This window comes from Sus scrofa, chromosome 6 (genome assembly GCF_054392235.1).
Source record: "Sus scrofa isolate SSC_HxYL_T2T_F1_AM1 chromosome 6, Sscrofa_HxYL_maternal_Yorkshire_Landrace_v2.0, whole genome shotgun sequence".
Classification (NCBI taxonomy): Eukaryota; Metazoa; Chordata; class Mammalia; order Artiodactyla; family Suidae; genus Sus; species Sus scrofa.
Window position 1 is genome coordinate 74,761,645 of NC_139388.1, and position 22,221 is coordinate 74,783,865.

A 22,221-nucleotide genomic window follows, 5' to 3' on the forward strand; every position below is an offset into this window, starting at 1 on the left:
GTTGCTGTGGCTCTGGTGTAGGCTGGCAGCTGCAGCTCCGATTCGACCTCCAGCCTGAGAACCTCCATATGCTGTGAGTGCGACCCTAAATGAAAGTCATTCAAAGGCCCTCTACCTGGAGAGAATGGAAGAAACTTAGAGGGTTCAGAGCACATCTTAGATCCCATCCCTGAGGCAGCAGAACATCCTGTGAGAAGGAGGGTCAGGAAGGACCTCTTGGAAGCCAGGGCTGCCTGGGGCAGGAGGCTCTGAGGCCTCTGGGCAGGGAGGTCCAAGCTAACCCCTGTCCTTGGAAAATGGGCCTCTGCTTTGCAGGTGATTCAGCAGGAAGAACAAGGGCGGGGCCCACGCTGCGAAAGGTGTCTGACCCTGAAGGCAGCCCCGCCTGCGGAAGCCGGGACGCAGAGGGCAAGGCGCTAACTTCATCTGTGGGGAGGCCTGATCCTCAGTTCAGGGACACGGCCCTGCAGGATTCCAGCAGCAGGAAGCGTGTGGGCTGGATGCTCAGGAGATACTCAGGCCTGAAAAAACCTTCGTCGGAATTGGTCTCCAAAAGCCTCCCACCCGCAACCCACGTGGGAGCCAGCTGGAAGTGGGTCACGTTCTCCCAGCGGAACCGGCGTCACCCTGGGCCCCCACCGCACTTGAGGAAGGCCAGGGGCACCGAGTGACCTGGTCTTCTCGCCTGGCTGGCCATCTCCTCCTGATAGAGGCTGGGTGATTCTGAGGCCCTCCAGACCGAAGGGCCAGTGAGGAGCCCCAGGAAGGCAAGGGCTGCTGAAAGTGGCATTGCCCTGGAGCACAGCACCGTCCTGTCACTTGACAAGGGCAGGCGCTGCTGCCAGGCCTGTGCCCATTCCAGCCCAGCCCCGTCTGGAGGGAAAACGGAAGAGGGCTGTGTGCTTTTGCGGGAACTGCTGGGCCTCCCCGATAGTGATTTTTTTTTTTTTTTTCCCAAATGTCTGGCTGCCCCACAGCACATGGAGCTCCCAGGCCAGGAATTACATCTGAGGTACAGTCTCGACCCAAGTGCATCTGTGGCAATGCCAGGTCCTTAACCCACTGTGCCTGGCCGGGGATCAAAGCCCCATCCCAGCACTCCCAAGACGCTGCCAATCCAGTTGTGCCACAGCGGGAGCTCCCTGGCGGTATTCTTTGAAGGGATCTGGAGGCCTGGAGCTGGCAGATCTGGGGAAGAAAGAACATCCCTCCTCTCCAGGCTGCATATACTGACCCCAAATGGGGCTTAGAGTCACAGGTGTCCCTGGCATCATGCCAGAAAGCATGGACACAGCACAGCCCTCCTGCCACCAGAGGCCTGCTTTCCAAAGCTGGGAGAGGGAACCTGCCAGGCAGGGAGATAATTCTGGAGAGACAAGGTCTGAGGGTCATTTCATACGAAAGGCACCAGACTGATGGCACAGCTTCAAAAAACTTTGGGGGAGTTCCCATCATGGCTCAGAGGAAAAGAATCTGCCTGGTATCCATGAGGACGCAAGTTCGATCCCCAGCCTTGCTCAGTGGGTTAAGGATCTGGTGTTGCCGTGAGCTGTGGTGTAGTTCCCCAACACGGCTTGGATCCCACGTTGCTGTGGCCAGCGGCTAAAGCTCCGATCTGACCCTTAGCCTGGGAACCTCCATATGCTGCAGGTGCAGACCCAAACAAAAAACAACTTTGGAAAGAGCTCGCCGCCATGACCATTCCTCCCAGACTTGAACTCAAGTGACAAAGGAACAAGGCTTTAAGTGGAACTGTAGTTTGGACTAACCACGACTGCCAAGGTGCTAACTGCTTCTGCAGGTGCCCACACCGAGTGCGGCTGCTGTTAAGGGGATACACAAGGGCTCTAGTCTACTAATTCTTGCCTTGCTCTTCTGAGACACCAAACACAGCCGCCACCTTAACGCCCACCCAGGGCAGGTACCCCAGGGGCCAATGTGTGCATCTGGAAATTATATCCTGACTCTCCCCCAAGAGTTCAAAACACTCTCCAACATGTTCTTTCTGTATTCACACCACTCCAACCGGATGATAAGCCTCTTGGCCCTAGACTGTAAGTTTGGTATGGGGAAGAACTTTTTTTGGCTGTGCCTAAGGCATGCAGACATTCCTGGACCAGGGATCCAACCTACACCATAGTAGTACCCTGAGCTGCTGCGGTGGCAATGCTGGATCCTTAACCCACGGAGCCACCAGGGAACTCCTGAGGAAGAACTATGTTTACCCTGCTTACCACAGTATTCCCAGTACCTACCATGGGGCCCAGATGGTAATAAACACTCAGTAAATATTTATTAACTGGATCGAGGAACCATTAGAAGGAAGGACGAAGAGAAGAGAGCCATCACTTCTTAGTATCTCTCTGTTCCTGGTTTATGTTGCAAAGACATCACAGCCAGGATCGGACACCAAGCCCCACGACCCCTCCTCTGCCCTGCTCTCAGTGGTCCTCCAACCTGTTATTTTTTTCCCCTCCAACCTGTTATGATGCCGTTTACATGCCTGCTCACAGAAGCTTCTAGAGCACAACAGCAACATGAAAAATGGAGAAACGTTAATGACCCTCAAGCCTCAAGGATGCTCAGAAGGAGGAAAATGATGTTTGGGGCCAGCTATGCCCCCCACGGAAGGACACCTTTCCCTCTGGGGACTGTGTCTTCCCCTTGAACAAGGCTTTGTAGCGCATCAGGGAATAATAGGTCTGTAATAACTGAGGATAACGGCAGTGGGGGTTTGGTGCCCTTTTATAAACCAAGTTCAAAAGCACTTTGGCTCAAACATCGCAATGCCCCTGGGAGCCACGAAGCCCAAGTATCATTACCCCCATTTCCAATTGGGGAAAGTAAGGCAAAGGGGAGTTGATTCGCCTGCCCAAGGTCAGATGAGACGGGGAAAAGGTACAGAATTCAAAATCTCTGCAGCAGCCAGTGAGCCAGCTCTGGCCAGCCACCATCACAATGTCATGCACGCTGGGCTTGAGGGAGATGTTTTTTCCTTTGCTACTGTTTCTCCTAAAAAAGCAGCATCTACTAAGGTGCCCAGAGCTGGCACACAGGAGCCACACTGCCTGGGTTTGAATCTTATCTCTGTTCCCAACCAGCCTGACCTCAAACAAGTTCCTGAACCATCCCAGGCCTCTGCTTCTGAATATGGAAAACAGTAAGAATGCTACTTATCTCAGAAACTACCAGGACGATTAAGTGAGAAAATGTACATGAAATGTCATTCTCAGTCATTTTCTCATTTTCCAAATGAGTACATTAGCACTCTCGTAATTAAAAAAAAAAAAAAAAAAAAAAAAAAAAAAAAAAAAACAGCTACACGAAAAAAAGGTTGCACCCACTCCGGGTTTAGTTTTTACAAGGCTACAGATGGGAAGTTCCCTAGTGGCCTAGCAATTAAGGATCTGGCCTTGTCACTGCTGTGGCTTGGGTTCCATCCCTGGCCCTGGAAGTGCTGTGTGCCGCAGGTACAGCCAAAAAAAAAAAAAAGGCTACAGATGATGTATGACTCACAGGCATTTCAAATTCTGCCACTGACATGCGCCAGGACCCCGAGAGTGACCTGAAAGACAAAAATCCTATTTGATTCACACTGACTGGCCTTGGCCTCTCAAGGTCAGCAGAGCAGGTGGCATCATGGGCACTGACAGACAAGGGAATGCTGAGTGAGAAGCTGAAAGGCTGGCCAACTTTGCCTAGTCTCAAGGGGCTGACTGTGGATTCCTGGTGAGCTGAACTCCTGCGTCTGAAACGCTCGGGGCTCTGCTGAGCTTCCCAACTCTGCTCAGCCCAGACTGAGACAGCCAGCGCTTTCTAGGTACCACTGGGCCTAGATCAAGTGATGTACAGGAGTGCAGATCAAATAATCAGACAGGAGGTGTTCAGAGGTGACCATGTGGCCCAGGTAATACTCAGCAGGGGGCTGGGAGAGAATCGGGGATGGGGGTGGGGGCCAGCTGCCCGGTCAATCTTGATACCCCTCCAACAAAGACCCCGAGACATACACCTGGGGTGGGGGGGTGGGGTGCTGGTCCTTGATGCACATAAGAAGAATAGCAAAATCCCAAGGTTATGCCAGGGTCACTCCCATGATAGGAAGATTTACTTTATGCAGAGAGAAGCAGAGCACACAGGTGACACCACTGTACAGGGCAAGATGCTAAGGGCTGGCAATGCTCCTTTATTCCATTCAAGACACACTGGCCCATGACCTACACACTTGGGGGGGGCGGGGGTGTGGGGGCGGGGGGGGGGGCTTGATGGAACCCGCAGGACACAGACACACACACCTGGACCTCTGTTAACCTAGCCAATTGTTTCCACACCTGCTGGGTACCTAGGCCAGAGATAGGGTAAACGCAACCCTGCTGGCCTCCAAAAGCCTTCCCAGGACACAGGGAGCCCTCTCACTGCTCTTTCTCCTAGGATGGCCCCCTCCCCCAGGAAAAGTTCCCAGGCAGTGACTTCCCACTGTTGAGAATTAAACCCAAACTCCTCACTGTGGCCCCAGATCCAGCTCTTGCCAACGCCTCACCCACCATGCTCCAGCCCTAAAGGGCTTGTTGCCCCCGCTGTCCTCTCTGCCCAGCATCCCAGTCTCCATTCCAACCCCCTTGCTCGGTGCTCGCTAAAGGTCTGCCCCGGACCCTCCTCCCAGGCGCTCTCCATCTCACTGCCCCACTTACTCTCGCCACCTCTTCTCACCATCAGATGTCGTTTCGCTCACTTGCGTATCTGTTCACTGTCTGCCTCTCCCACTAGAATATAAACCTCATTAGATCACGCGTCTGGATGATCTTGTTCTCAGCTATATCCCAGCACCCACGACAGTGCCTGGCACAGAGTAGGTCCTCAATAAGCCATTCAATTTAACAAATATTTATTGAGTGCCTACAAAGGTTAGCTGTAGACCAAAAAGATAAAATTTTTAAAAAGACATCTGTGCTCTAAAAGAGCTTAAATTCTAATGGGAGGGAAGATGCAGATAAATAAATCAGCGTGAAAAAATAGCTACAACTTCAACCAAGCCCGCAGCAAGGGGCTCAGTGCTGTTCCAAGCATCTAATGGCTATTACTTAATTTAATCCTCCCAACAACTCCAATGATGTAAGTATTAATATTTTATAGATGGGGAAACAGGCAGAGAGAGGTTAAGTTACTTGCTGAAGGTCACGCAGCTCATGAGGGCAGAACCATCTATGCAAACCCAGACAGTCTTGGTAGGAAGTCCATGCTCTGATTAAGAGCTACAGTTCAAGAGTTCCCTGGTAGCTCAGTGGGTTAGGGATCTGGCACTGTCATTGCTGGAGCTTTCACTACTGCTGTGGCGCAGGTTTGATCCCTGGCCCAGGAACCTCCACATGCCTTGGGCACTGCCAAAAAAAAAAAAAAAAAAAAAAGCTACACTTCATATTTTTTGAGTGCCAAATAACTACTTGGTCAGCACCCGCAGAAGCTATTCCTCGCAGGCAGGGCCAGAGAGAGAACGGGCCAGAGAGAGAACAGATCCATGAAGGAAAGGCTGCCCCATTCTGCGAGCCCAGTGACACGGGACTGCTGGGCTGACCCCTGTGTTGTGTGCTGGATGAGGACGAATCTGATGAAAAGACATGATTGGGCCAGGGTTCCTGGGCCCTAGTTTTAGCTGGGGTGAGACACCCAAGCAGGTCAACTGCTATCTTGATAAATCTGCTTTTTGTGCAGGATGCAAGGGGTGGGAAGCTGCATCTGATAGAGGCCTGGCCTCAGGAAGCTCAGGGTCACGCAGATGCACAAAGCTGAGGGGGAGGTGGAAAGTGACGGACGCCATAAGAAAATGTACAAGCTCCCACGGGATTTCAAAAGAATGACTCAGTCTCTAGCAACCACACGTGCCCAACCGTGAGAGGGGGCTGACGCACCTCACCCCGAGGTCCTCCAGGGCCGACGTGTCCTGACAGCACAGATTTGGAGAGGCACAGGGATGGTTTTATTCTGATTAACGGCTCAAGTCCATGACCACAGAGCTGTTCTCCCACTCACCATGAGAACCGTCCCAATTTCTTTTTTTTTTTTTTTTCTTTTTAGGGCCACACCTGTGGCATACGGACGTTCCCAGGCCAGGGATGGAAGTGGAGCTACAGCTGCGGGCCTGCGCCACAGCCGCAGCCATGTGGGATTCCAGCCACGTCTACAACCTTCACCACAACTTGCAGCAATGCTGGATCCTGAACCCACGGAGGGAGGCCAAGGATGAAACTTGCATCCTCGTGGGTACTAGTCACTTTCTTAACCCGGTGAGCCATAACAGGAACTCCTGTCCCAACATCTCTGGGCAACATATTCACAGCAGAAGCAGGGCAATGATGTTCTCATTTCAGTAATGGGGCCGGAGGTGGGAATGAAGGCCAGTGTGTTCTGCCCTCCTCCACCTCTAACTGGTTTTGAAGCCCACAAACCCTCTTCCCTGGAGGAGGGGATGACTTTTCCAGGAGCACCTTGTGAGAACGTGGCGCCAGCTCCCCATACACCCTGTTCACATCAGTGTCCCCAGGGTCCGGCACAGTACCTAGCTCACAGCAAGTGCTGGGTAGGGTGTGCTCAGCTAAACCCGAGGGTGGTCAGGTCTAGAATTCTCCGCTGGATAGGACATCCAGATGTCAGTTGGTGCTCACTGATGTCTTGCTTTCCAGCTCTCAGACTCCCCCCGGGGGAGCAGACGGGTTCCATGTCTTCACTTCCGCGGCTACAAGCCTGGGCCAAGCCACCACCATGTCTTGCCCGGCAGTTGCAAGAGTCTGCCCTCCAACTAGGAACCCTGGTTCTGCCCCTGCTCCTCATGCACCCATCTCCACACCGCAGCCAGAGGTGATCTGTGCAAACTGAGAGCTTACCACCTCTCTGCTGGTTTTAACTGCACTCAGAAAACCTGACCTGGCTCTTCCCATCTTCATAGCACTGACTACTATGAGAAGTATTTTGTCTGATTATTTGTTTACTCCCTTCTCTTTATTTTTTGTTTGGTTTGGTTTGGGGGGTTTTGGCCCCACCCAAGGCATGTTCCTGGGCCAGGGATCGAACCTGCGCCACAGCAGTGACCACACTGGATGCCCAACTGCTAGGCCACCAGGGACCTCCCTCCTCTTTAGAATGTCAGCTGCAGGAGGGCTGGGCCTGTGTCTTCACCGGCCCCAGTGCTACGAAGCTGCCTGCCTCGCCTCGGAGTAAGCACTCATTATTGAATGGGTGAGTCTCTGCGACTTGTATTTACAAGGACCACTCACTCCACCAGGAAACCATGAATGACACGTTGGCATTTAACAGCTGGTGCCTTTATTTATAATTCAAAGTCCTGCTTTATTTATTTATTTTTATTTATTTTTGCCGTAGCTACAGCAGCTTGATGTGGCATCTTAGTTCCCAGAGCAGGGATGGAGCCCAGGCCACAGCAGTGAAAGCACCAAGTCCTAACCCCTAGACCACCAGGGAACTCCACAAGGTCCTGCTTTAAATCAGAGGAACCTGATATCTCTAGACACTTTAACAGCTCAAGAGATATCTCTAGACACTTTAACAGCTCAAGAGATCAGTAATCACTTACGAGTCTAAAGCCAGGAGTTCCCGTCGTGGCGCAGTGGTTAACGAATCCGACTAGGAACCAAGAGGTTGTGGGTTCGGTCCCTGCCCTTGCTCAGTGGGTTAATGGTCCGGCATTGCTGTGAGCTGTGGTGTGGGTTGCAGATGCAGCTCGGATCCCGCGTTGCTGTGGCCCTGGCATAGGCCGGTGGCTACAGCTCCGATTGGACTCCTAGCCTGGGAACCTCCATATGTCGTGGCAGTGGCCCAAGAAATAGCAAAAAAGACAAAAAAAAAAAAAAAAAAAAAAAAAAAAGAGTCTAAAGCCAGGAACTAGAGCCCAGGAGTCACAGCAGGGAACGAAGAGCCAAGACACTAGGGAGCAAACGCTGACCTGTCTCCAGGTCCTTTACCCATACATCCTGTGCCTCTATTTACCCAGCAGTCGGCCGGGCACACTTCCCTGGGTTTGATGAGTGACAGGAGACAAAACAATTAACAGTGAGAGCACACTTAGACCCTCGGACAGGAGGTGCTGCAAGCCACACATCTCACTGTTCACAAAACTCTTGATTTGCTGCCAACACAGGCCTCCTGGGCCTTCCCAGGGGCTACCCTGAAAGCAGGTACTGCTCAGACAAGTTCAGCACGCAAGGGAGAGGAAGGCATGTGGGGCCCCACAGAGGTGGGGCATCCAGACCTATGTGTCCAGGTTCAAGGAAGAAGAAGGTGGCTGGGGTGGGGGTGATGAAAAGGAGGCTAGAAGTGCAATTTGGGGCTCTGGGTGGGTAGTTTTGCAGGCTCTCATATACACGCCGGCCATACCGGTGAGACATGTGCCGAGATGCGTACCTTCCAGGAACACCCACTAGGAGAGGTGGGATGGAGACGGCAGTTCAATCCCAGACCAGAGAGAGGAAGGGCGGCCCAATGGCCAGACCTTGGCAGCACTTAGTTTGGGGAAATATGGGGGCCTCTATACGGAGGGTCAGGATGCTGCGAGCGGGGCGCAGGTGAGGGGGAAGAGACAAGAGGGTAGGGGACCCGGAGTGCTGTTAGACATGACAACCGCGCCGATGCAGTGGGGTGAGCAACAGAGTGGATGGCTCGGACACCTGTGGAGGCGACCCCCGAGCGGGGGTGAGGACGGCTGGATGGCGTTCTGCCCCAGGGTCGGGGGTAGGGACGGCGATCTGGAGGAGGAAGCGGCGTCCAGGCAGGGCAGGAGGCCAGGCCCAGACCAGGGCGCAGTACCGGGGGCCCGACCAGTGGGTCAGAGCAGGGTTGGGGGCGCCCTCCGCGGCCCCTCCCCGGGAGACAAAGGGCCGGCAGCTCCCCCCGAGCCCCGGCGCGGCGCGGGCCCGGGTGCTCCGGGTGCGAGCGGGCCTCGGAGCTTACCTGGGCCGCCCGACCCGGCAGGGCGGGCGGGGGCTGCGGGTCCGAGAGCGGCGCGCGGCGGCCTGTTCCTGGGCGCTCACAGCCCGAGCAGCCGCGGCGGCAGCGGCAGAGCAGCAGCAGCACCAGCAGCACAGCAGCAGCAGCAGCAGCAGCAGCAGCAGCAGCAGCGGGAGCGGCCGCCTCAGCCTCCGCCTCCCGCTCCGTGAGTCACCGCGGCGGGGAGGGAGGGAGGCGCCAGGCGGCCGAGGGAGGGACCGGCGGAGGGGGCGGCATCTGGCTCCGCGCGGGCGGCGGAGGCGCGGCCACAGCAACGCCCGGGAGGTGGAGGGCGGCGGGGGGCCGGACCCAGGGGCGTGGCTAGATGTGGGCGTGCCCTGTGCGCTCGTTGGTTAAATCGGCTAGCAGGGCGGAGCTTCCATCTGAGGGGCGGATGCTGCTGGCCGCTTGGGCACCCTCATTGGGCTCCTCGGGAGGGGCGGGCCGGTGCCTCTGGGGTGGAGCCACGAGATGAGAGGGTGGAACCCGGTCGCGGGTAGTGGCCGAGGGGCTCTCAGAGCAAAGGGCCAGAGCAGGTCGAGGGTTGGCGGGGCAGGAGGGGCGGTGGCTCTGAGGAGGAGGCGGCCTGGGGGCGGAGCCCCAGCTAAGGATGGAGCTGGCGCTGCGGTAAAACTCTGCCTGTCCCTAGCTGCTCCAGAAGCACAGTGATCCCGTAAAAATAATGGCCTCTCCCACACACGAGTCTGTGTTTAAAAATGGGAGCGGCTAGACGGGACGAAATCCTTGGGGACACCGGTTTACCCAGGACCGCCGAAAAATCTGAAATGGACGAGGTTGCAAAACATTTAGAAGCGTGGTCTTCCTGCGTCGTGGAGCTGGGAATATTGACGCTACCTTTGAAGCAGGCCCACTCTCCAACCGGGGGGGGGGGGGGGCCGGGCACGGGACGCGGGGAGGTGCTGTCTGACCTGGAATCCACCGAGCCCAGAGAGCCCAGGGATGGGCCTCTGTGGGTTCGTTAAACTTAGAATATCGTGTGTATGGTAGCGAGTGCATTTTTCTGGGGAGAAGGGGGTCCTTGATTAAAATGTTTGTTTCTGTAGAAAGTCTGACTTTATCTAATCTGGTCCTGGAGAAAGTAAATGAGAAGCCGCCCCTTTTTAGGCAAAATGCAAATTATTCTGAACACCCACTTTCCCTTTTAAAGGGACGCGTATCTTTAAGTGTAGCCTCACTTTCGACATTTAACTTAAGGATTGCATAGGGTGACAATATCCACAGTTTAGAGGCCTTACTGCCCGATTTTCCCCAGCCTTTTCACTCTTTTTCTGTTCATCCTCTTCCACTCTTCGGACTTTCCTTCCCCTCCCCTATGCAATGAGAATAAGAGATACTTTTTTTTTTTTTTTTTTTTTTTACTGTATTTATATTCTCTAACGTCCATGTTGTTATTATTATTATTTTTTTTTTTAAGGACCGCACTCGGGGCATATGGAAGTTCCCAGACTAGGGGTCCAATCTGAGCTACAGCTGCTGACCTATACCACAGCCTTAGCAGCACATGATCAGAGTCAAGTCTGCAACCTATAGTGACAGCTCATGGCAATGCAGGATCCTTAACCCACTGAGCGAGGCCTGGCATCAAACACGCTTTGTCATGGCTGCTAGTCAGGTTCCTTACTGCTGAGCAGCAGTGTAACTCCCACTCACATTTTTTATTTAATCGAAATCATATTTTTAACCCAAAACATCCAAAATATTATCATCTTAGCCATGTAAGCAGTGTAAAAATTACATTCTTTTCATCCAGTCTGGAAATATGTATACTTCACACTTATTGTACATCTCAATTCAGACCAGCCATCTTTCACTTGCTCAAGAGCCACATGTGGCTGTGTTATTGGATAAAGAAGCTCTAGTCCCTTGACCAAATTACATTTTAATCCAGCCTCATCTCACACTTAATAGGTCCCTACATTGCCTTTTCTCTGTCACCATGCCACCCAATTACTTGCACCAGAAACTTAAAGGTATCTTGGGAGTTCCCGTTGTGGCTCAGCAGAAATGAATCTGACGTGTATCCATGAAGAGGCAGGTTCGATCCCTGGCCTCGCTCAGTGGGTAAAGGATCCAGAGTTGCTGTGAATTGTGGTGTAGGTCACAGATGAGACTCAGATCTGGCATTGCTGTGGCTGTGGTGTAGGCCAGCGGCTGTAGCTCTGATTCAACTCCTAGCCTGGGAACCTCCATATGCCACAGTACAGCCCTAAAAAGACAAAACAAACCAAAAAACAAACAAAAACTTAAGGGTATCTTTGACACCACTCTCTCTGTTATCCCTTCAGTCCAGTCCATGTTTTTTTCCACTCCCAGACCAAATCTTGACTCTCCTGACATCTTACCATCTCCACTTCTCCACTCCTAATTTTAACCCATCATCAGCTCTCACCTTGGCTCCAGCAATAACTAACTTGCAAGTGTGTTTTCATTCAGGCTCTCCCTAAAACCCTCAATCCTTTGCCCACACAGCAACTAAAGGGGTCTTAAAAATGTCCTGATCTTCTCACATCTCTGCTGTTCAGTGAGATTCCTGATGCGGTTCGGAATATTTAGCGTGGCAACAAGGCCTTGCATGATCTGCCTCCAGCTCCATCTTGAAGAGCCTTTGCCGACTGGGCTTTGGCCCTTCTTCTCCCTAGTCCTTGATCGTGGGGTACTTCTTTGTGCTTTGGTCCGTCTCAGTGTACAGTTCCCTTTGCCTCAGTGGCTCTTAAGCGCTTCTCTCTCCTTCACCTGACTGAATATTTGGTCTTCTTCAAGGAGGTTTTTCTTTTCTTTTTATTGAGGGATAGTTGATTTACCATATTCTATTAGTTTCTGATGCACAGCAAGGTGATTCGGCTGACATGTAATATCCATTCTTGCTCATATTCTTTTCTTTTTTTTTTTTTTTTTTTGTCTTTTTGCTATTTCTTGGGCCGCTCCCGTGGCATATGGAGGTTCCCAGGCTAGGGGGTCCAATCAAAGCTGTAGCCACAGGCCTACGCCAGAGCCACAGCAACGCGGGATCCGAGCCGTGTCTGCGACCTACACCACAGCTCACAGCAACGCCGGATCGTTAACCCACCGAGCAAGGGCAGGGACCGAACCCGCAACCTCATGGTTCCTAGTCGGATTCGTTAACCACTGCGCCACGACAGGAACTCCTCATATTCTTTTCCATTATGGTTTATTACAAGATGTTGACTACAGCTCCCTGTGCTGTACAGTAGAACCTTGTTGTTTATCTATGTTCTATACAGTTGTTTGTATCTGCTAATCCCAAACTCAAGGAGACTTTCATTGGCCTCTGCTTGGCCGGGCCTCATCCCAATATGGGCCTAAACTCCAAGAGGTCAAGGAGGTCACTGTGTACCACTCTTGCCTAGCACAGTCGTAGCTGGCATGTGTAAATGCTCAACAAATACCATTGCATAAGTAAATAAATGTGTAAATACTGTGCCCAGGCCTTCCCCTCCCATTGATAGCCACTCCTAGTTCCCCATCTTCACCAGCAACTCCAATGCTTACCAACCCTCTTCTCACTCTTCACTCAATAAATTTATGATTCTATATTTTATCCTCTCAGCTTTAGGGAGGGCCTCTCTGTGCTCCCAGATTTATATGTATCTTTAAATAGTTGCTTTCTGGAAGAGGAAAAAAAAATTTCTATCCTCTATACCAAAGGAATAACTCTAACAGTAAAATTTTCAGGCCAAGTGTGAAACAACAGTGGAGCCACAGCAGGCTGCAGGAAAGGAGAGCTATTTTGAGGTAGTTATGGCAACAGTGGTCCTTAAATTTTACCCCATAAGAGAGCCTCCTGGAGTTCCCATTGTGGCTCAGCAGGTTAAGAATCTGACTAGTATCCATGAGGATGCAGGTTCCATACTCGGCCTCATTCAGTGGGTTAAAGGTTCCAGTGTTGCTGTGGCTGTGGTGTAGGCCAGCAGCTGTAGTTCTGATTCAACCCTTAGCCTGGGAACCTCCATATGCCACAGGTGTGGCTGTTAAAAAAAAAAAAAAAAAAAGAGAGAGAGAGAGAGAGAGAGAGAAAGAGCCTCCTGGTACAAGTTGAGCAAGTACAAGGTGAGAATTGGAGAGGCAAAAAAAGACTTTGTGCCAAATAAAGAAGAGGTGGTTTTTTTTTTGGTAGTAAAGAAAAAATAAGAACCAATGCTTTTGTGTTTTGAAAAACAAACTTTAAAATTAATAATTTCCAATAATATAAAAAGTTAAAAAAAAATGCCTTTTGCATTGGTCCCTATTGTCTGTCATCCTATTTAATGGGATACGACTCTAACTCTCTGAGGATAGACGGTGATGGGGAGGTGAAATCCACATCAGACAATGTGGGCCACGGTCAAGGGCCATTCTCCTGTTTCACCTCGGCAAATAGCTTGTCACCTAACTTTACTTTGGAAATAATAAGGAATTATTAAACGCGATGAGGAAAGCATTTTGTAGATTAGTGAATATACACATTTTGTGTCATGAGTAGGGTATGTGCAGCTGTGAGCATCTGGCTTGCTGCCAACCTGTCCCCAGAGTGTTGGTGCCGGCATCATCGGATACGTACTCGCTCCCTACATCGCAGACTCTTGCTTGTATTGGGCTTGGGGACAATTTAAAGAAATAATTATTTATTTCTATGGCTGAGTGTTTTGACAGACCAACCTGTCTTATGAGTGCATTTTAGCTATGCAGCCTCAAACCTTCTAATCACCTAGGAAAAACAAGCCAACATAAGGCTTCACTTTGGACCCAGATATTCAGCCTCTTAGCCTTTAGGCACAGGAGTCTGTTTATCATCTTTTTTTTTTTTTTCCCTTCTGGTTATTGTCCAATTAAATATAAAAAATTACCATCCCTAAAAGCAAAGAGCTTCTACTCTCTGGGAGTAAATGATAAAAGAGCTGTCTTCCCCAACACCCCAGCGCAAATCAGTGCATTTCACATCTGTAGATGTTGCAGTGTTATCAGTGTAGTCAGGTGACTGAAAAGACCACTCCCAACAAGCGATTCCTTCCCCATCCTACGAGGGATGGCAGCCCACTAGTTCACTGCTGCTAACAAGTTGTGGGCCTTTTTATTCTTCAACGTTTGGGAGTTCCCGTTGTGGCTCAGCGGAAATGAATCTGACTAGGATCCACGAGGATGCAGGTTCCATCCCCTGGCCTTGCTCACTGGGTGAAGGATCTGGCATTGCTGCAAGCTGTGGTGTCAGTCGCAGATGAGGCTCGGATCTGGTGTTGCTGTGGCTGTGGCATAAGCTGGCTGCAGCTACAGCTCGGATTCAACCCCTAGCCTGGGAACCTCCATATGCTGTGGGTGAGGCCCTAAAAAGACTGAATAAATAAGTAAATAAATGGTTGCAGCTTTGCTCCTGCCCTTTACGGTTCCAAGCGTAGAAATGTTCGAACCTACTTGAGCGTCTAAACTCTCCTGTTCCACATTCATATGTTTACCTACAGGGTTTCTTAAATCCTTTGCAATTTGTAAGACTGAGGTCAGGCTTTGCAGTGAGGTGACAGATGCTTAGGTTTTGCCTTCTGGCCCAGCAGAGACGGGCTGATATAAACGAACTTCGTGGCTTTGTTTTCTTCACACACAGCTCCCCTCACTTTCTTCATTACTGTTCTTCCGGGAAATTACTTCCCATCAGCAGTATTTGTCCCCAGCTGACAAATCAGATGGGGCTCTTTTTTTCATAGTTAATAAACGCTAAAGGCTGAGGGCAGCAAATCTACACCCTGGTGCCAGCTAATGAGGAGCCTCACATGAAAGCTTATGCTACGGGGACAGGCATAGAGAGTGCAAGTGTCCTGGGATCCAAGATTATCCACTCTTCCCCCACACACTGCCTAACAGATAGTAAGGATTATTAATTATTTAAGCAAGAATATGAGAGCCAACACAGGCGGCAAAAGGGGAAAAAAAGGAAGCTGCACTCTAGGATCCTCTGTTGAAATCATTTTAATTAGCACAGGCTACGAGCCAAGGGAAATAGAGCAAGATATTGAATAGCTAAAGAATTTTTTAAATCCCCTACATTTTTTCTCTTCTTTGGCCACCCCACAGCATATGGAGCTCCCGGGCCAGGGATCAGATCCCAGCCGCAGCCTCAACCTGAGCCAAAACTGTTGCCGTACTGGATCCTTAACCCACTGTGCCGGGCTAGGGATCGAACCCATGTCCCAGCTCTCCCAAGATGCTGCCCATCCCGTTGTACCATAGCCAGAGCATGGTATCCTGACTGACTATTTTTTTCTGTTAAAAAAAAGAAAGAAAAAAGAATGGAGTTCCCGTTGTGGCTCAGCAGTAATGAACCCGACTCATATCCAAGAGGATGTGGGTTCCATCCCTTCCTTGCTCAGTGGATTAAGGAACTGGCATTGCTGTGAGCTGCGGTGGTCACAGACACAGCTCAAATCCCACATTGCTGTGGCTGTGGCAAAGGCCAATAGCTGCAGCTCCGATTAGACCCCTGGCCCCTAGCCTGGAAACTTCCATATACTGTAGGTATGGCCCTAAAAAGCCAAAAAAAACAAAAAAAAACCCAACTTGGATTATACCTGTATAAATTGCTGAAATATGAAAACTAAATGGCTTCCCCAGACTGCCCTCTGTGATGATATGTGGGGGTCAGGAGTGACATCAGGGGGCTCAGTCAGGTCTTCATAGGTTCCTGGGAATCTGGAGGCTCTACGTCTCAAGGTTCCCCTCCAGACGCATCTTTTTTTTTTTTTTTTTTTTGGCCATGCCCTCAGCATGCAGAAGTTCTGGAGTCCGGGATCAAAACCACGCTACAGCAGTAACCAAAGCCACAGCCATAACAACCCTGGAACCTTAACCTGCTGAGCCACCAGGGAACCCCCAGATGTATCTTTCCTGCTTGTACACACTAAAGACACTGAAAGTCTAAAGCTGAAGCTCCGTCCACCTTGATTTTCCTTTCTTTGTTCTTTGTACTGAAAACTTCATGAGATTTTTCACTGCAAATTTCAAACGTGGTGTCATTTCTGGTAGGTTTTTTTTCTTTGTATATATCATGGTACCTAGAATGGTTCCTTCCTATTACATAAGCTGTGACACTATTTTAAAAAGAGCCCAAAAAGGCACCATTTGATCTTATTTTTAAATTCTTGGACAATCTCTACTTGTTTGAAACTCAGTAGTTCCACAGCGCAAGCTTTCCAAATTGTCAATTCCCTGGCAGCTAAGGACATGTCCTCTTATACTTTTCATTTCTAATTCAGTAACATTTAGAGATCTAACTCCTATTATTACTATAACTAACCTGGCTCTGTGACTAACTAAAGATTGCATTTTCTTTGCAGGTGTCATTTTCTGACTTGTTCCAATATTCACACTACCTTACACTAAGTTCTTGAAGGACCTTTCATTTGAGCTGATTCAGAAATTCGTCATTGTCACATGTGAGATATTATGTATTCTCCTGAGCTTTTTTTTTTTTTTCCTTTTTAGGGCTGCACCCATGGCATATGGAGGTTCCCAGGGTAGGGGTCGAGTTGGAGCTGTAGCTGCCAGCCTACACCACAGCCACAGCCACAGCCACAGCCACACCAGATCTGAGCCACATCCGCAACTGACACCCCAGCTTGCAGCAATGCTAGATCCTTAACCTACTGAGCGAGGCCAGGGATTGAACCCGTATCCTCATGGACACTGTATCTATCAGGTTCTAAACCCACGGAGCCACAACTAGAACTCCCTAGTGTCCTGACTTTTATTCAAGCATAGTGACTTCAGTCAATCATTTGTTCAAGGACTATGTATTGAGTACTTGCCAGGTGCATGTCACCGTGCTGGTCTGGGCAGGGGTTAAAGCAGCAAATCAGACACTTGGTCCTTGCCCTCATGATGGGTGAGATATACACCAATGACTTACCCAACGGAATAATTTATTGCAATTATACATAAGTACTAAAAGCTGAAATACAATGGGCTCTGAGACCATATAACTGGGAACCCAACCTTGCATTAGAGTTACAGAGAGTTTCCTTGGGGAAAGTAATATTTAGCCTTACGCTTGAGGTATAAGGAGGAGTTAACTAGTCAAAGAGATGGGAGAAGAAGTTAGCACATAGTGGGAAGAAAGAGAGCCTGGTGAGATCAAGGAACTGGGAGAGAGAAGGCTGTGGGGCCAGAGTGCCGAGTGATGGCGAAGGAGGCCAGGCCCCATCACACAGGACTCGACGGTTCACAGTCAACATTCAGTATTTTTCCCAAAGTGATGAGAACTTTTAAGAGGTTTAAATAAAGATGTGACATGGCTGGACTTGTATTTAAATAGATGGCTATGGCTTTTGCAAGGAAAATGGACTGAAATGGAATAAGAAGGGCATATTAGTAAGTGCCACATAAAAAAACCACCTCAAAACTCAGTGGCTTGGTGTTCCCATCATGGCTCAGCAGTAACAAACCCAGCTAGGATCCATGAGGACTCGGGTTCGATCCCTGGCCTTGCTCAGTGGGTTAAGGATCTGGCATTGCCATAAGCTGTGGTGTGAGTCGCAGACATGGCTCGGATCTGGAGTTGCTGTGGCTCTGGTGAAGGTTGGCCGATGTAGCTCCGATTGGACCCCTAGCCTGGAAACTTCCATGTGAGTCCATAAAAAACGATAACAACAACAAACTCAGAGGTTTAATAAGCATTTGTTTTTTGTAGTTGTTCAGAGGTCTGCACACTGCCTGGTGTGGGTTCAGGCCGGGGATTGGCTGTGACTCTGCTGGGTTAGGCTGGGATCAACAGGGTTTAGCTACAGATTGGGATTAAGTCTCTTCCTATGTCTCCTCATTCTCCTTGGACCTGAGGCCACACAGGGCATGTGCCTCTTATGATGGGTGGCAGACGAGCAGAAGCACTAAGCCTAAGTACGGAAGCACACTGAAGATCTCTCCAGAAGCTATATCCACACACACCCCAACTGCCAAATTCAGTCTAAAAACAATTTTTTTTTTTTTTTTTTTTGGCTAGGCCCAGAACAGTGGGATAGGGAAGTACATTCTATCTCAGGGGAGGAATGTATGAGTAAATACTTGATGAGTAATAATACTCCAGTATAGCAAAGCAGCTGTGATCAAGGGATTTTCCATGTCGATGGAACATAAACCAAAGTTAGAGGCTATGGCTTTCCTCATCCTGATTCGCCTTGCCTTAGCCTGCAAACAATTGCTTTAATTTTCCCAAAGCCTTTAGAATATTTGATCATTTACAGAATGGTTTAGGGTCTTTGATCCCCATTTTTTCAGTGAGTCTATGGATGCAGCGTAGATATGATTTGCACGTGGTTGGAAGACCATGCTGTAACAATAAATGACCTAACGAGGTTTCAGAAACAAATTGATCCCTTTTGGCGCTCACTGCTATGATGAGATGAGCTTCTTCCTGTCAGAGCTGGCTCTAACTTGCCCAGGAATTCTGATTCTTTTGCCAGTTGTGCCAAGGCTACTAATTTTACAATGGGTTTCAAACGGAAAGGCAACGGGTATAGTAGGTACTCAATTTACGATGAACGAGTCTGCCACAGTACTATGTATGCTCATCAGTTTTTAGATATCACTTATTATTTGGGGATAGGTGGGATATTTTTTAACATTTTTTTCTTTCTTAAAAATTATTTATTATTCAAGGGGAAAATAAATCTGTCCCTCCTGCCAAAGTCCTGATTTATCTCACATTCTTGGGCTCAGTTTTAACTGGGATTCATTCTTTTCTTCCATTCTTGCAGCTTGGCATGCATTCACAGCGATAGTTTTGGGTCTTTAATAAGAAGCTAGTCTTGCTGTGGACATCAATATTTGGGGTGGGGTGTGAGGTTGAGGGGAGAGTTTATGTAACTTGGAAGCAGCCCCGGGGAGTGAAAGTGAACTATTTTTAGTTGAATTCAAGTGGAGGCAATTCACTTAAACAATTTAAAGGCTTTAGCAATATCTTAGATTGACTTTAATGAGTAGTTAGACTGAAATAGCTACAGGCTCCAGGGGGCAGACCAAACCCATGGAGAATCTCTCCTGGGAGATAAAAATGCGTTGGTATAGGCTGCATCATGAAAGAGTGTCAGCTTCTTCCATGCCCCTAGCACAGTGCTCAGCATGGAGCATTTCTGCTCATCTTACTAACTGGTGGCTAAGTACAGACAGAATAGAAAGGGACACTTATTTTTCTAATAAGTAGAAAACCTATCTTAGGAAAGAGTAGAAGATGTGCTCACAGAAAAAAGGAGGCAGGCAGTCCTCAAGCAAGCATACAAGTGACACTTGGGACTTTTTAAAATAACTTTGAACAGACAATTTACATTTAATTTCCTTTTGAAGAAGACATACAGAAAGAACATACTAAAGGGGCTGCAGTGTCTGGAAAAGATAAAGGGACTAGTTTTAATTTGTCTTCCATTTCTGGTGTCAATGGCACCCTGCTGAGACCCACTAAAATATTAATACATGAATTCCAAAAAACCCAATAACATTCTTTCACCAGGATGTCTTGGGTCATATATAAGATCTATTCAGCACAAATTGTCCTTAAAGGAAATTTAACAAAAAAAAATAATTTATCTCAAACTCAGGAAAAGACAGGAATAACAGAATTGTAGGCTTTTCCTTAGATTAGATACTCCTAATTTTTTTTTTTTTTTTTTGGTCTTCTTTCAGGGGGTGGGGTGCTGCACCTGTAGCATATGAAATTTCCCTGGCCAGGGGTCAAATTGGAACTGTGGCTGCTGGCTTACGCCACAGCCACAGCCACGCCAGATCCAAGCTGCATCTGTGAACTACACCGCAGCTCACGGCAATGCTGGATCCCTTAACCCACTGGTCAAGGCCAGGGATCAAACCCACATCCTCATGGATACTAGTTGGGTTGTTAACCCACTGAGCCACAATAGGAACTCCTACTCCTAGATAATTTTATGATCTTAGTTTCCCATTTCTTCAAATATCTAGATATGAACACAAGATTCCTTTAATCAAACCAGACACAATGCCTCCATCTTATTTAGTATTCTTTAAATGTATATTTTAAGGTTTTAAATATTTTATTTTAATGAAAGTGATATTATTTGTATACAGTTCCTTATACTATAGATTTAAATCAATTTAAACATTTAATAACCATTGTTCACAAAGTATCTACATGAATATTTAGAAGGTGACTTGATAAATTGGGATAAAAACTAAGTATAAAAAGAATGGGAAAAAAAAAAAAGACCAAAAAAAAAAAAAAAATAGGAGTTCCCGTCGTGGCGCAGTGGTTAACGAATCCGACTAGGAACCATGAGGTTGCAGGTTCGGTCCCTGCCCTTGCTCAGTGGGTTAACGATCCAGCGTTGCCCTGAGCTGTGGTGTAGGTTGCAGACGCAGCTCGGATCCTGCGTTGCTGTGGCTCTGGCGTAGGCCGGCGGCTCCAGCTCCGATTGGACCCCTAGCCTGGGAACCTCCATGTGCCGCGGAAGCGGCCCAAAGAAATAGCAAAAAAAAAAAAAAAAAAGACAAAAAAATAAAATAAAATAAATAAATAAATAAAAAAAAGAATGGGGAGAGTTCCCCTAGCGGCGCAGCGGAAACGAATCCAACTAGGAACCATGAGGTTGGGGGTTCGATCCCTGGCCTTGCTCAGTGGGTTAAGGAACCGGCATTGCTATGAGCTGTGGTGTAGGTCTTAGACACAGTTCTGATCCCCTGTTGCTGTGACTGTGGCGTAGGCCGGCGGCTACAGTTCCGATTTGACCTCTAGCCTGGGAAACTTCATGTGCCGCGGGTGTGGCCATAAAAGACCAAAAAAAAAAAAAAAAAAAGATCCTGACACAGCATCTAGGAGGATGTGGGTTTGATCCCTGGCCTCGTTCAGTGGGTTAAGGATCCGGCATTGCTGCAAGCTGCAATGTGGGTTGCAGGTATAGCTTGGATCCTGCATTGCTGTGGCTGTGGCATGGGCTGGCTGGTACAGCTCTGATTTGACTCCAAGCCTAGGAACTTCCATATGCCACAGGTGCAGCTGTAAAAAGAAAAAAAAAAAAGTGTTAGAGGACTTCCCAGGTGGTGCACTGCATTAAGGACTTGGCGTTGTCACTGCTATGGCTCAGGTGTGATTCCTGGGCCCTGGAACTTCCTTCCTTGTGCTTCAGGCATGGCCTCCCAAAAAAGAAAGAATGGTAGAATCAGGACTTGAAATGGAGTGACAGAGTCCAGGGGACCCACCACCCCACAATATGGCACTTGGCACTCTGGATATTCTAAGCTGAAGGAATTTGAGAAATGACATGTGTGGCAAGGACTTTAATGACATGTATGGCAAGCAGGTCACAAAACCCTTATGTGAGAGGTGCCCTCGCCAACTCCTGGAGGAAAGGAGCATCGTTACCCCTGAAGACAAGAGACAAAGGAGTCAGAACAAACACATCTGGCTTAGTTTCCCTCAGTTTATTACATTGAGCTCTCACCTTTGCTCTATCGCATTTTCCCGAGTTTCCACTTTTCATTAAACCTAGCAGAAAAGCACTCAGGTTTAATGGTTTCTCTGAGTCCTCATTTCCTTATGAAGGCTCCCATGTCACATAAAACTTACAGTAAATAAATCTGTATGCTTTTCTCTTGTTAATCTGCCTTTTGTAGTAGGAGTCTTAATCAAGAATATAAAAGGTAGGGGAAGTGGAGTTCCCGTCGTGACTCAGTGGTTAATGAATCCAACTAGGAACCATGAGGTTGCGGGTTCAATCCCTGGCCTTGCTCAGGGGGTTAAGGATCCGGCGTTGCTGTGATCTGTGGCGTAGGTCGAAGACATGGCTTGGATCCCACGTTGCTGTGGCTGTGGTGTAGGCCGGCAGCTACAGCTCTGATTAGACCCCTAGCCTCCATATGCCACAGAAGTGGCCCAAGAAATGGCAAAATGACCAAAAAAAAAAAAAAAAAAAAGGTAGGGGGAGGAAATTTCTCCTCCCCTACGGGACTATTCCAACTTCCCCTCCATTTAATATTTTCCAAAGCAACTTAATAACGTGAAGACAGATGATCTTTGAACATGAGTCAACATATACCCAGATTTCTTTCACTGAATACTTATTGTGGTAGGTTGGAGCCACGGGTGTGGAACATTGGACACCAAGGGCAGACTGTCAAATTATACATGGAGCTTCAACCATGCAGAGGACGGCCACCTCTAACTCCTGTGCTGTTCAAGGGTCGAGTGTATTTTAGGGAGGTACGCAT

General features: G+C 48.8%; 1 protein-coding gene across 4 annotated transcripts in view; it reads right to left on the bottom strand.

Moving 5' to 3' along the window:
* The window catches only part of CTNNBIP1 (catenin beta interacting protein 1), a 56,567-nt gene extending 47,408 nt beyond the window's left edge, over positions 1 to 9,159 (bottom strand). For 3 of the 4 annotated variants that reach the window (XM_084958471.1, XM_084958473.1, XM_084958470.1), the window contains exon 1: positions 8,956 to 9,144. The gene's annotated coding sequence lies outside the window, so the exon portion shown is untranslated. 4 annotated transcript variants of the gene reach the window in all.
* Between the last annotated feature and the right edge of the window lie 13,062 nt (positions 9,160 to 22,221).